Here is a 16,314-nt window from a genome sequence, read left to right on the forward strand (position 1 = left end):
ATTGCTAAAAGGTTAGCTATGTCCAAGACAGCATATCAATTGATTAATTTTAAATACCTATTTCAGGGAACTGTTTCATTATTTAAAAATTAAAGACAACAATAATAGGTTTCTCAATGACCTTTAAGTGCTTTTATGAGATCACTATTTTTAAAATCACTATGTTTATTTTTTCTACGTTGCCTTTTAGAGATAGATTCCATTCATCCTTTCGAATGTCTACACCATATTTGGGATAACATGCCATCATCTCACATTGTGTTGAAAGAAGAAACCAGAATGTTGGGGGTAAGATTCAGTGCTACTTGAGTGGATAAATGATTTTGGTGTTGCAGATCCCAAATATTTAAGGAAAGAGACATTGATTCCTCTCAGTTACCCAATGGGAGAGAGTTGATAAACTGAGTCCCAGCAATCCTACTGCTGTGATTTTCCCTTTGTCTGTGTGTATCTATAAAGAGTTTGAAATAAAGCTGAGACTGGGTCCTAAAGGAGATGACAAGGTCGGGGTCATAGTCAAGAGATAATCTAGATCATAGGGCTTTGTGGACATTGATCATCTCATAGCACGATGCTCTCAATGCTCTTTCTCTACATTTATCTCAAGGAAGTTGATGTTTTGGACCACTGTCTACTCTTTTCCCCCAACCAAACCTAGTATGCTACATATTGTTGCATAATACAGCCTCATTATTGGGGATTTGAGTGAACTCAAAAACCAAACTATAAGATAGTATAGTTCAAGAAAGTGCCTAAGATCACAGGGGCCAGAATCTTAGGATTCAGCAGGACTGATTGCAAGTGTTCCTCCCACCCCATAGTGTTAAAATCAAAATTGCTATCACAAGAAAAACATTTTTGTATTAACTGATTGATAGGTATGGTAAAATATGCATCAGAGAAAGGAGCTGGATCCATGTATTTTGCTGACCTGGCCCATAAACAAGCCACTAGAACACCTTCATTTGCCTGAAAGCAACCATACATCTACTAGTTGCTAAAAACCCTCATGATTAATCCCTATGTGAGCTACATGTGGCAATTCTAAGCACTTTTATGGCTGTTACCTTCTTCTTCTTCTTTTTTTTTTTTTTTTTTTTGAGACAGAGTCTCGCTTTGTCACCCAGGCAGGAGTGCAGTGGTGTGATCTGGGCTCACTGCAAGAAGCTCCGCCTCCCGGGTTCATGCCATTCTCCCGCCTCAGCCTCCCGAGTAGCTGGGACTACAGGCACCCGCCACCATGCCCGACTAATTTTTTGTATTTTTGGTAGAGACGGGGTTTCACCGTGTTAGCCAGGATCGTCTCGATCTCCTGACCTCTTGATCAACCCGCCTCGGCCTCCCAAAGTGCTGGGATTACAGGCGTGAGTCACAGAGCCTGGCCGGCTGCTACCTTCTTCAATCACCTTGGCTTCTCCCCAGTTTTTGGATAATTTTGAGGGCTGAACAAGAATAGTAGCAGAGACTCCTGAGATTCAGAAACATGAACGCTATACTCCCTCCCTTCCCTTTCTATCACCTAACTTGCAACTCTCTTAAAATATACGTATTGTGTCATTGATTCTGACATTCTTTTCTTATAGGCTGCTCAAGTAATTATTGGTCTGATCCACTGTGCTCTGGGAAAAACCTGGATACATTTATATATTAATCAATCTACTTCATTTTCAACAATCTACTTGCCTATAGTCTTTATATCAGGATTCCCATTTTTGGCATCCTTAATTGTGAGTAAATTATTTTTCTAATGAGCATTTATTTATTCATTCAATATATTTAATGACTGCTTCTGTGGCCAGGCAATGTGCTAGAGATGCCATCTGTGAAAATGTATAATACCTGTTGTCAAAGAATTCAGTCTTGTATCTTTGAAGATATTTTAAAGTGGTAAATTTATTTATAAAATTCTTTCATACAAAGAGTTTATTTAGTTGAGTAAACATTGGGGGTAAAAGAATGGTAAGGTTCCAAAAGGGTATTTTAGACAAATAGTAAGTGGTTAATGAGTGCTCAGCTTACTTATAAAGCTCATGTTTCCCAATAATATAGGCAATCTGAGAGCCAGAACTTCATTTCTGGGGCAATAGAAGGAACTATTAAAAGTAGTTCCACAAAGGAGAAAAGAAGAGAGACCAAACTACAAAGGAGAAAAGAAGAGGGATAAGGGCATTATTGGCCCAAGAGGAATTTAAAAGAATTCAACAGAGATTTCCTTTTTTTTTTTTTTGAGATGGATTCTCACTTTGTTGCCCAGGCTGGAGTGCAATGGTGCAATCTCAGCTCACTGCAACATCCACTTCCTGGGTTCAAGCAATTCTCCTCCCTCAACCTCCCGAGTAGCTGGGATTACAGGCACATACCACCACATCTGGCTAATTTTTTCTATTTTTAGTAGAGACGGGGTTTCACCATGTTGGTCAGGCTGGTCTCGAACTCCTGACCTTGTGATCTGCCTGCCTCGGCCTCCCAAAGTGCTGGGATTACAGGCATGAGCCACCACACCCAGCCTCAACAGGGATTTCTAAGGAATTTATATTATGTCTTACAGCATAGAGTAAAATATTCCTCCTTCCATTTTCCCACACACTTCTCAGTAATATCTATCTCCCAAAAATATTTTAGTTCATTCACTCAGCAAAAATTTACTGAATACCTACTATAGACCGGCTTTGTTCTAAGTGCTTCACTTAACAGCAGTGGATACAACAGACCAAGATTAGAAACATATAACCTACCAACACTGATTCTTGAAGAAATAGAAAATCTGAGCAGAACAATATTAGTAAAGATTGAATCAATAATCAAAACCCTCCCAAGTGAGACTGGCCTTTAGGACTATGGGCTGCATGGGAGCAAGGTGAGGCCCGTGACTACCAGCTTTCCCCTACTTCCCTGGTGACCTATATGACTCGGCAGAGGCAGCCATAATCTCCCTGGGAATATAACTCCATTGGACTGGGAACCACGCCCCCAGCCCACGTAGCAGCCACAGCAAACCCTGCCCAAAAAGAGGCTAAGCTCAGACACTCCTATCCCTGCTCCCACCTGATGGTCTTTCTCTACCTGCCATGGTAGCCAAAGATAAAGGTCATAATCTCTTGGGAGCTCTATGACCCTGCCCACTGCCTGAAAAAACTGAATACTTTATCAGATGTTCCTAGGGCAAGTTTGCATCCTCCCCATAAGACCACCGCTGATAGACTCTTGAAAGAATCACCTCCTGGCTGGAGACCAACCAAAACTGGTGCACTACACAAAAACACAACCAAGGACCCTCACAGAGTCCACTTCACTCTCCTGCTACCTCCACCAGAGCAGGTGCTGGTACCCATGGCTGCAAGACCTGAAGACAGATCACATCACAGGACTCTTTGCAGACACTCCCCAGTACCAGCCTGGAGCCCAGCAGTACTGCTGGATGGCTAGACCCAGAAAAGCAAAAACAATCACCAAAGTTTGGCTCTTAGGAAGCCCCATTCCTAGGGGAAGAGGGAGAAAACCACATCAAGGGAGCACCCTGTAGGACACAGCAGCCCTTGAATCCCAGATCTTCCCTCTGACATAGTCTACTCAAATGAGAAGGAACCAGAAAAAGAATTCTGGTAATATGACAAAACAAAGTTCTTTAACATCCCCAAAAGATCATACCAGCTCACCAGCAATGGATCCAAACCAAGATGAAAGATCCAAATTGCCAGAAAACCAATTCAGAAGGTCAGCTATTAATCAAGGAGGTGCCAGAGAAAGGTGAAGTTCAACTTAAAGAAGTCAAAAACATGATACAGAATATGAAAAGAAAATTCTTCAGTGAAATGGAGAGCATAAATAAAAAACAATCACAATTTCTGGAAATTAAGGACACACTTAGAGAAATGCAAAATGCACTGGAAAGTCTCTGCAATAGAATTGAAAAAGCAGAAGAAAGAACTTCAGGGATTAAAGACAAGGCTTCCAAATTAACCCAATCCATCAAAGACAAAGAAAAAGTATTTTAAAAAATGAACAAAGCCTCTAAGAAGTTTGGAACTATGTTAAATCTTCAAACCTAAGAATAATTGGTGTTCTTAAGGAAGAAGAGAAATCTAAAGGTTTGGAAAACATATTTGAGGGAATAATCAAGGAAAACTTCCCCAGCCTTGCTAGAGATCTAGACATCCAATATAAGAGCCTCAAAGAACACCTGGGAAATTCATTGCAAAAAGATCATTGCCTAGGCACATAGTCATCAGGTTATCTAAAGTCAAGACAAAGGAAAGAATCTCAAGAGCTGTGAGGAAAAAGCATCAGGTAACCTGTAAAGGAAAACCTATCAGACTGATAGCAGATTTTTCAGCAGAAACTCTACCAGCTAGTAGAGATTGGGGTCCTATATTTAGCCTCCTTAAACAAAACAATTATCAGCCAAGAATTTTGTATCCAGCAAAACTAAGCTTCATAAATGAAAGAAAGATACAGCCTTTTCCAGACAAACAAATGCTGAGAAAATTCACTGCTACCAAGCCAGCACTACAAGAACTGCTAAGAGGAGCTCTAAATCTTGAAACAAATCTTCAAAATCACAAAAATAGAACCTCCTTGAAGCATGAATCTTACAGGACCTATATAACAATAACACAATGAAAAAAAAACAAGGTTTTCAGCAACAAATAACACCATGAATGGAATAGTACCTCACACCTCAGTACTAACATTGAATGTAAATGGTCTAAATGCTCCACTTAAAAGATGTAGGATGGCAGTATATATAAGAATTCACCAACCAAGCTCCTGCTGTCTTAAGGAGACCCACCTGACACATAGGACTCACAAAAGCTTAAGGTAAAGGGGTGGAATAAAATATTCCATGCAAATGGACACCAAAAGTGAGCAGGAGTAGTTATTCTTTTAGCAGACAAAACAGACTTTAAGGCAACAGCAGTTAACAAAGACAAAGAGGAACATTATACAATGATAAAAGAACCAGTCCAATGGGAAAATATCACAATCCTAAATATATATGCACCTAACAGTCGAGCTCCCAAACTTATAAAACAATTACTGCTAGACCTAAGAAATGAGATAGACAGCAACACAATAATAGTGGGGTACTTCAATACTCCATTGATAGCACTAGACAGGTCATCAAGACAGAAAGTCAACAAAGAAACAATGGATTTAAACTGTACCCTGGACAAATGGGTTTAACAGATATTTAAAGAGCAATTCTACCCAACAACTGTGAAATATACATTCTATTCATCAGCTTATGGAATTTTCTCCAAGATAGACCATATGATAGGCCACTTAACGAGTCTCAATAAATTGAAGAAAATTGAAATAATATTAAGTACTCTCAGACCACAGCAGAATAAAATTGGAAATCAACTCCAAAAGGAACTCTCAAAGCCATGCAAATCCTTGGAAGTTAAATAACCTGCTTCTGAATGATCATTGGGTCAACAATGAAACCAAGATGGTAATGTAAAAATTCTTTCAACTGAACAGTAATAGTGACATGACCTATCAAAACCTCTGGGATACAGCAAAGACAGTGCTAAAAAAAATTCATAGCCTTAAATGCCTACATTAAAGTGTCTGAAAGAGCACAAATAGACAACATAAGGTCCCACCTCAGGGAACTGGAGAAGCAAGAACTATCCAAACCCAAACCCAGCAGAAGAAAAAAAAAATAATAAAGATCAGAGCAGAACTAAATGAAATTGAAACAAAAAAAAAGAGCTGATTCTTTGAAAACAATAACAAAATTGATAGAACATTAGCCAAATTAACCAAGAAAACAAGAGAGAAGATCCAAATAAGCTCAATTAGAAACAAAAAGGGAGAAATTACAACTAACACCACAGAAATGCAAAAGATTATTCGAGGCTACTATGAACACCTTTACATGCATAAACTAGAAAACCTAAAGGAGATGGATAAATTCCTGGAAGCAAACAGCCCTCTTAGATTAAACCAGGAAGATATAGAATCTTTGAACATACCAATAACAAGCAACAAGATTGGAAATGATAATTTTTAAAAACTGCCAACAAAATAAACTCCAGGACTATGTGGATTCACAGCTTAATTCTGTCAGACATTCAAAGAAGAATTGGTACCAATCCTATTGACACTATTCCAAAAGACAGAGAAAGAAGGAATCCTCCCTAAATTATTTTTTGAAGCCAGTATCACCCTAATATCAAAACCAGAGAAGAATATAACAAAAAAAGAAAACTACAGACCAATATCCTTGATGAACATAGGTTTAAAAATCCCCAAAAATATACTAGCAAAAAAATACTAACAAACTAGAATCCAACAGCATATCAAAAAGATAATCCACCATAATCAAGTGGGTTTTATATCACGGAGGCAGGGATAGTTTAACATATGCAAGTCAATAAATGGAATACACCACATAAACAGAATTAAAAACAAAAATCACATGATCATCTCAATAGATTCATAAAAAGAATTTGACAAAGTTCAGCATCAGTTTATGATTAAAACCCTCAGCAAAATTGGCATGGAAGGGATATAAAGGCAATAAAGCCATCTACAACAAACCCACAGTCAACATTATACTGAAAGCGTAAACCTTGAAATTCTTCCCCCTGAGAACTGGAACAAGACAGGGATGCCCACTTTTACTACTTCTATTCAATATAGTACTGGAAGTCCTAGACAGAGCAATCAGACAAGAGAAAGAAATAAAGGGCATCCAAATCAGTAAAGAGGAAGTCAAACTGTTGCTGTTTGCTGATGACATGACCGTATACCTAGAAAACGCTAAAGACTCTTCCAAAAAGCTCCTAGAACTGGTAAATTAATTCAGCAAAGTTTCAGGATATAAAATTAATGTACACAAATGAGTAGCTCTGCTATACACCAACAGCTACCAAGCTGAGGGTCAAATCAAGAACTCCACCCCTTTTACAATAGCTGCAAAAAAATAAAAATAAAATACTTACGAATACACCTAACCAAGGAGGTGAAAGACCTCTACAGGAAAACTACAAAACACTGCTGAAAGAAATTGTAGGTGACACAAACAAATGGAAACACATCCCATGCTCAGGGATAGGTAGAATCAATGTTGTGAAAATGTTCATACTGCCAAAAGTAATCTAAAAATTCAAAGCAATTACCATCAAAATACCACCATCATTCTTCACAGAACTAGAAAAAACAATCCTAAAATTCATATGGAACCAAAAAGAACCTGCATAGCTAAAGCAAGACAAGCAAAAAGAACAAAACTGGAGGCATCACATTACCTGACTTCAAACTAAACTATAAGGCCATAGTTACCAAAACAGCATAGTACTAGTATAAAAACAGGCACATAGACTGACTGAATAGAACAGAGAACGCAGAAATAAACCTAAATACTTACAGCCAGCTGATCTTCCACGAAGCAAACAAAAGCATAAAGTGGGGAAAGGACACCATATTCAACAAATGGTGCTGGGATAATTGACAAGCCACATGTAGAAGAATTAAACTGGATCCTTGTCTCTCATCTCCTACAAAAATCAACTCAAGATGAATCAAAGACTCAAATATAAGACCAGAAACCATAAAGATTCTAGAAAATAACTTCGGAAAAACCCTTCTAGACATCGGCTTGGGAAAAGACTTCATGACCAAGAACCCAAAAGCAAATGCAACAAAAACAAAGAAAAATAGATGGGACTTAATTAAACTGAAAAGTTTTCGCACAGCAAAAGAAATAATCAGCAGAGTTAACAGACAACCTACAGAGTGGGAGAAAATCTTCACAATCTATACATCCAATGAAGGACTAATATCTAGAATCTACAAACAACACAAACAAATCAGCAAGAAAAAAACAAACAGTCCCATCAAAAAGTGGGCTAAGGACATGAATAGACAGTTCTCAAAAGAAGATATAAAAATGGCAAACAAGCATATGGAAAAATGCTCAATATCACTAATTACCAGGGAAATGCAAATCAAAACCACAATGTGATACCACCTCACACCTGCAAGAATGACCATAATCAAAAAATAATAGATGTTGGCCTGGATGTGGTGAAAAGGGAACACTTTTACACTGTTGGTGGGAATACAAAATAGTACAACCACTATGGAAAACAGTGTGGAGATTCCTTAAAAAACTAAAAGTAGATCTACCATTTGATCCAGCAATCCCACTACTAGGTATCTACCCAAAGGAAAATAAGCCATTTTACAAAAAAGATACTTGAACATGCATGTTTTTAGTAGCACAATTTGCAATTGCAAAAATATGGAACCAGCCCAAGTGCCCATCAATCAGCAAGTGGATAAAGAAAATGTGATATGTATATACCATGGAGTACTACTCAGCCATAAAAAGGAACAAAATAATGGCATTTGCAGCAATGTGGATGGAATTGGAGTCTATTATTCCAAGTGAAGTAACTCACAAATGGAAAACCAAACATCATGTGTTCTCACTCATATGTGGAAGCTAAGCTATGAGGACACAAAGGCATTAGACTTTGGGGACTTGAGGGAAAGGGTGGGGGATGGTGAGGGACAAAAGACTACACACTGGATACAGGGTACACTGCTTAGTTGGTGTGTGCACCAAAATCTCAGAAATCACCACTAAAGAATTTATTCACATAACCAAACATCACTTATTCCCCAAAAATCTATTGAAATAAAAATTTTTAAAACCCTCCCAATAAAGAAAATCCCAGGACTTTATAGTTTCATTGGTGAATTCTACTGAATATTTAAAGAATTAGTGCCCACCTTCAAACTCTTCCCAAAAATTGAAGAGGAGGAAATGCTTCCAAACTCATATTATGAGGCCAACATTAGCCAGACATCAAATCTAAACAAAACACTACAAGAAAAGAAAATTATAGGCCAATATCCCTGATGAATATAGATGCAAAAATCCTCAACAAAATACTACAAACCAATTTCAACAGTGCATTAAAAAGATCATACATCATGATAAAGTGTGATTTGTACCAGGGATGCAAGGATGATTCTGCATATGCAAATTTATAAATGTGATATGCCACATTAAAATGATGAAAGATGAAAACCATATGATCATCTCAATAGATGCAGAAAAAGCATTTGACAAAATTCTTTCATGATAAAAACTCTCTCAATAAATTAAGTCTAGACGAAATGCAATTCAACACTATAGATCCTCTATGTGACAGTCCCACAGCTAACATCATACTCAATGGTGTATGATGTATCAAGCTCAAAGCTTTTCTTCTAATATCAGGAACAAGAAAAGAACACCCACTGTCACCACTTATATTCAATATATTAGTGGAGGCTCTAGCTGAAGCAATGAAGCAAGAAAAATAAAAGCCATATAAATTAGAAAGAAGTCAAATTGTTTCTGCTTACAGATGACATAATCTTATATACAAAAAACCCTAAAGACTCCACCAAAAATCTGTTAGAACTGTTAGAATTCAGTAACTGAATTCAGTAAAATTGCAGATACAAAATGAACATACAAAAATCAGTAGTGTTTCTATATACTAACAATGAACAATCTGAAAAAAGACACAAGAAAACAATTCCACTTAAAATAGCATCAAAATAAATGAATAAAATATGAATAAGTTTTAACAAGGAGGTAAAATATCTGTACACTGAAATTAAAACAACAATGAAAGAAATTGAAGAAAACACAAATAAATAGAAAGATATCCTGTGTTCATAAATAAGATGGATATTGTAAAATGGTCCATACTATGCAAAGTGATCTATAGACATAATGCAATCCCTACCAAAATTCCAATAACAATTTTTCACAAAAATATATTTTTAAAATCCTGGAATTCATATGAAACCACAAAAGATCCTAAATAACCAAAGCAATCTTGAGCCAAAATAACAAAGCTGCAGGCATCACATTACTTGATATCAAAATCAATTACTAAGCTATAGTAATCAAAACAGCATATTACTGGCACAAAAACTGACATATGGATCAATGGAGCAGAACAGAGAATCCAGAAAAAAATCTATACATTTATCTTCAATTGATCTTTGACAGCACTGCTGAGATCACACAATGTGGTCAAGAGAGACTCTTCAATAAATGATTTGGGGACAACTGGATATCCATACGTAAAAGAATAAAATTGGACCCTTATCTCATGCCACATATAAAAACCAACTCAAAATACATAAAAGACTCAAATATAGGACTGAAACTATAAAACTGATAGAATAAAACAGCAAAAAATGCTTCTTGACATCAGTCTGGGCAATGATATTTTGGATATGACTCCAAAATCACAGGCAGCAAAAGGAAAAATAGACACATGGGTTTGCATCAAACTAAAAAGCTTCTGCACAGCAAAGGAAGTAATCAACAGAGTACACAGACAACCTGCAGAATGGGAGAAAATATGTGCAAACTATATATCTGATAAGAGACTAGTGTACAAAATGTATAAGGAACTCAAGCAACTTAAAGTAAGAAAACAAATAACCTGATTTTTAAATGGGCAAGGAACTAAATAAAAAGTTCTCAAAAGAACACATATGCTATGTCAACAGGTATATTAAAAAATGCTCAACATCACTAATCATTAGAAAAATGTAAGTTAAAACCACAATGAGATATTACCTCACATCTGTTACAATGACATTTATCAAAAAGGCAAAATATAAAAGTGTTGGTGAGGGTGTGGAGGAAGGAGAATATTTGTATGCTGTTGGTAGGAATGTAAATTAGTACAGCCATCATGGAAAATAGTATGAAGGGCCCTCAGAAAATTACAATGAGAACTACCATATGATCCAGCAGTTTCTGTTCTGGGAAAATATCCAAAGGAGATGAAATCAGTACGTCAAAGGGTATCTGCACTCCCATGTTTATTGCAGCATTATTCACAATAGCCAAAATATGGAAAAATATGGAATCGACCTAAGTGTTCATGGACATATGAATAGATTAAGAAAATGTGGCATTCATACATATATATACACAAAGTAACATTATTCAGCCTTTAAAACAGAAGAAAATCCTGTCATCTGCAACAATATGAATGAACCTAAAGCATGTTATGGTAAGTGAAATAAGCCAAGTACAGAAAAACAAATATTGCATGTATTAGTGTGTTTTCACACTGCTATGAAGACATACCTGATAGGGTTTGGCTGTGTCCCCACCCAGATCTCATCTTGAATTCCCATGCATTGTGGGAGGGACCCAGTGGGAAGTAATTGAAACATGGAGGCAGGTCTTTCCTGTGCCGGTCTCATGATAGCAAATAAGTCTCACAAGATCTGATGGTATTATAAGAGGGAGTTTCCCTGCCCTATCTTTCTCTTTGCCTGCTGCCATCCACGTAAGATGTGAATTGCTCCTCCTTGCCTTCTACCATGATGGTGAGTCCTCCCCAGCCATGTGGAAATGTAAGTCGATTTAATCTCTTTCTTTTGTAAATTGCCCAGTCTCAGGTATGTCTTTATCAGCAGCATGAAAATGGACTGATACAGTAAATTGGTACCAGGAGTGGGATGCTGCTGTAAAGATACCCAAAAATGTGGAAGCCACTTTGGAACTGGGTAACAGGAAGAAGTTGGAACAGTTTGGAGGTCTCAGAAAAAGCAAGGAAAATGTGGGAAAGTTTGGAACTTCCTAGAGACTTGTTGAATGACTTTGACCAAAATCCTGATAGTGATAGGACAATAAGGTCCAGGCTGTGGTGGTCTCAGATGGAGATGAGGAACTTCTTGGGAACTGCAGCAAAGGTGACTCTTGTTATGTTTTAACAAAGAGAGTGGTGGCATTTTGCCCTTGCCCAAGAGATTTGTGGAACTTTAAGCTTGAGAGTGATGATTTAGGGTATCTGGCAAAAGAAATTCCTAAGCAGCAAAGTATTCAAGATGTGACTTGAGTGCTGTTAAAGGCATTCAATTTCATAAGAGAAGCAGAGCATAAAAGTTCATAAAATGTGCAGCCTGACAATGCGATAGAAAACAAAAATCCATTTTCTGAGGAGAAATTCAAGCCAGCTGCATAAATTTGCTAAGTAATGAGGAACCAAATGTTAATTCTCAAGACAATGGGAAAATGTCTCAGGGGCATGTCAGAGGTCTTCACGGAATCCCCTCCCATCACAGGCCTGGAGACCTAGGAGAAAATGGCTTCATGGGCAAGGCCCAGGGTCCCTGTGCTGTGTACAGCCTAGGGACTTGGTGCCCTGCATCCCAACCGTTCCAGCCATGTTTGAAAGGGGCCAACGTAGAGCTTGAGCAATGGCTTCAGAGAGTGCAAGCCCCAAGCCTTCTGTGAGTGCACAGAAGTCAAGAATTGAGATTTGGAAACCTCCACCTAGATTTCAGAAAATGTATCAAAATGCCTGGATGTCCAGGCAGAAGTTTGCTGCAGTGGCAAGGCACTCTTGGAGAACATCTGCTAGGGCAATGCGGAAGGGTAATATGGGGTGGGAGTCCCCACACAGGGTCCCTACTGGGGTACCATCTAGTGGAGCTGTGAGAAGTGGTCCACTGTCCCCCAGACCCAGTATGGTAGATCCACTGACAGCTTGCACTGTGCACTTGGAAAAGACAGAGACACCCAACACCAGCCTATGAAAGCAGCCAGGAGGGAGGCTTTACCCTGCAAAGTCACACAGTCAGAGCTGCTCAAGACCATGTGAACCCACCTCTTGTTTCAGTATGACCTGGATGTGAGACATAGACTCAAAGGAGATCATTTTGGAGCTTTAAGATTTGACTGCCCTACTGGATTTTGGACTTGCATGGGGCCTGTAGCCCCTTTGTTTTGGCCAAATTTTCCCACTTGGAATGACCATATTTACTCAATGCCTATACCTCCATTGTATCTAGGAAGTAACTAACTTGATTTTGATTTTATAGGCTCATAGGCAGAAAGGATTTGCCTTGTCTTCGATGAGACATTGGACTGTGGACTTTCGATTTAATGCTGCGTTAAGACTTTGAGTGTCTGTTGCAAAGGCACGATTAGTTTTGAAATGTAAGGACAGGAGCTTTTGGAGGGACCAGGGTGGAATGATATGGTGTGGCTGTGTCCCCATCCAAATCTCATCTTGAAATCCCATGTGTTGTGGTAGGGACCTGGTGGGAGGTAATTGAATCATGAGGGCAAGTCTTACCTGTGCTGTTCTTGTGATAGCGAATAAGTCTCACAAGACCTGATGGTATTATAAGGGGGAGTTTCCCTACCCAACCTCTCTCTTTACCTGCCGTCATCCACACAAGATGTGACTTGCTCCTCCTTGCCTTCTCCCATGATGGTGAGGCCTCCCCAGCCACATGGAACTGTAAGTGGATTAAACCTCTTTCTTTTGTAAATTGCCCAGTCTCAGGTATGTCTTTATCAGCAGCGAGAAAATGAACTAATACAATACCCAAGACTGAGTAATTTATAGAGAAAAGAGGTTTAATTGACAGAGTTCCTCATGGCTAGGGAGGCCTCAGGAAACTTACAATTATGACAGAAGGCAAAACTGGCACATCTTACATGGAAGCAGGTGAGAGAAGTGAGTTTTATAAGGGGGATGCCCCTTATAAAACTGGCAGATCTTGGGAGAACTCACTCACTATCATGAGAACAGCATGAGGGTAACTGCCCCATGATTCCATTACCTACCATACATGGGGATCATGGGAACTACAATTCAAGATGAGATTTGGGTGGGGACACAGCCAAACCATATCACCGTATGGTCTCACTTATATATGGAATCTAAAGAAGTCAAATTCATAAAAGCATAAAGTAGAATGGTGGTTGTCAGAGTCTGGCACTTAGGGGACATATTGGTCAAAATATAAGAATTTTCAGCTAAACAGGAAGAATAAGCTCTAGACATCTATTGTACACCATTATGACTACTGTTAATAAGGTATTGTATACTTGAAAAATGCTAAGAGGGTAGATCTTAAATGTTCTCACTCCCCCAAAAAAATACTATGTGAGTTGATGTATATGTTGGTTTGATTATGGTAATCATTTCACAAAATATACATATATCAAAACATCATGTTATACATCATAAATATTTAAAAGTACTTTGGGAAAATAATAAAATATAGAGGAGGGTAAAGAAGCATGAGGTTAGCGCAGGTTACAATTTTTTGTTTGTTTTTTTTGAGACGGAGTCTTGCTCTGTCATCCAGGCTGGAGTGCAGTGGCCTGATCTCAGCTCACTGCAACCTCCACCCCCCAGGTTCAAGTGATTCTCCTGCCTTAGCCTCCCGAGTAGCTGGAATTACAGGTGCCCACCACTAGGCCCAGCTAATTTTTATATTTTTAGTAGAGATGGGGCTTCACCATAGTGGCCAGGCTCATCTCAAACTCCTGCTCTCAAGTGATCCACCTGCCTCAGCCTCGCAAAGTGCTGGGATTACAGGTGTGAGCCACCATGCCTGGCAGGTTACAATTTTTATAGAATGTCCAAGCCTCATTGAAAAGAGAACATTTGAGCTAAGACTTGAAGGAGTGAAGTAATAAGCCACTGGATACCTGGAGGAAGAGTAAGAAGGAGAACAGGTCTTAGGCTCAGAACAAGCCTAGAGTGTTTACCAAAGAAGAGGCCAGTTTGGATGGAGCAAATTCAGCTAAAGGAAAATTAGTAGAAAAGTAGGTCAGCTATATGATAGAAGACATGATAATCTAAGGATCTGTGATCATTGCATGTATGAATATCATTGACAGCCATTGCAGGATGTTGGAACAGAGGAATGACATGATCTGACTTAAATTTAAAGATCATTAAGAAATTATAACAGAGCAAAGGTCAAAGCAAGGAGACCTCCTAAAATCTGATTACAGTTATCCATGAGAGATGATAGTGGCTCAAACCAGGGAGGTAGCAAAACAAAAAGTAGTTTGTTTAGGATATACTTTGATAATAGAGACGATAAAATTTTGTAATGGATTGTATGTGAGATGTGAAAGGGGAAAAAGAGAAATAAATAAGACCCCAAAATATTTCCTCAAGTAATTAGAAGAATGGATTTGACGTTGACTAAAATGAGTAAGACTATGAGTAGAGGTGATTTGCAGAGGGTAGAATTTCAGGTGTTCAATTTGGGACACATTGGGTTTGAAATCTTTTTTAGACACCAGGTAGAGATGTCAAGTACCTATCTGTATATGAGTCTGGAGTTTGAGAAAGAAATATAAGTTTAAGATTATTGTCATATTGATGGTATTTAGTACTGTAAGAAAACAAGAAATTATCAAGAAGGGATCTCAATTGTGTAGATGAGATAGAGTAAAGGACCAAAGCTTGAGAGCTGGTGTACCTACAGCATCAGGAATTCAGATTGAAGAGAAGGGAAGGGCAAAGACAATTGAAAAAGAGAAAAATAAGAGAGTATACTATATTGGAAGTCAACTGAGGAAAGTAGATTCAAGAAAAAAGGAGCAATCAACTCTTGAAGACTACAGATTAGGCCAAGTTAGATATGACAAGATCTAAAATTGTCATTAGATTTTATAACATTGAGATAACGAATGATCTTGACAAAAAGAGGTTCATTGGCACGGTAGAATAGAAAACCTGATTGGAGTGGGCTTAAGAAATAATTGGAAGACAAGATAGTAAGTTTAGATAACTCTTCATTGAATTTTCCTGCATAAAGAATAATAACAATATGGTAGTAGCTGGTAGAGCAAGTGCAGTGTGTTTTCATTCTGACAGTGATTAACTGGTCAGACAGTGATTAACTGATAACTTTGATTCCCTCAAAGTTATGATGGGAAACTACCACGTTGAGAGCATTGGTTACCCAGTGTGGATAAGCCACACATGAGTTAAATACATTTTTATGTCATATTATTATTATGTGACCATGCAGTAAGGAAGCCACCAGTCATCACAGAGTCACAAGTGAAAATTAGTTTTATCTAGCCTTATTGATTATTCAGGGACCCACAATACAATTTCACTGGTTAAAATTATCCCCAACCTCAGCCAGTTATTTACCCTTATCCCCAGTGTCTTTACATATTAATTACTTCTATTCACTAATTTTTAAGCCTAGTATATGCACTTATGCAAGTCATCTAAATTCCATTTTGAACTAAGGATATAAAGAGGCAAACAAATGTGTGTACAATTTTTTTCAACATATTTGAGTGTTACTATAGAAACACAGATCATAGATGCTTAACGCAGATGGTCACCACAACTGGAAGAAAGGAGGGAGGCTTCCCGGAGGCAGATACTCTTGCACAGAGGCTTAGATCCTTTGCAGTAGCTGTTTTCTCTCCTTAAGATGCTGCACCCTCAAGTCTTGATGCTTATTGTCATGCAAATCACAGCTTAAATATCATCT

At 38.2% G+C, this 16,314-nt stretch overlaps 1 non-coding gene across 1 annotated transcript in view; it reads left to right on the forward strand.

The window, feature by feature from the left end:
• Positions 1 to 16,314, forward strand: part of LOC100590908 — a 106,472-nt gene that overhangs the window by 4,978 nt on the left and 85,180 nt on the right. Inside the window, exon 2 of the transcript XR_004029586.1 lies at positions 191 to 288. This is a non-coding gene — a transcript (uncharacterized LOC100590908). The remainder of the gene's footprint in view (positions 1 to 190; positions 289 to 16,314) is intronic.

This window comes from Nomascus leucogenys, chromosome 4 (genome assembly GCF_006542625.1).
Source record: "Nomascus leucogenys isolate Asia chromosome 4, Asia_NLE_v1, whole genome shotgun sequence".
Classification (NCBI taxonomy): domain Eukaryota; kingdom Metazoa; phylum Chordata; class Mammalia; order Primates; family Hylobatidae; genus Nomascus; species Nomascus leucogenys.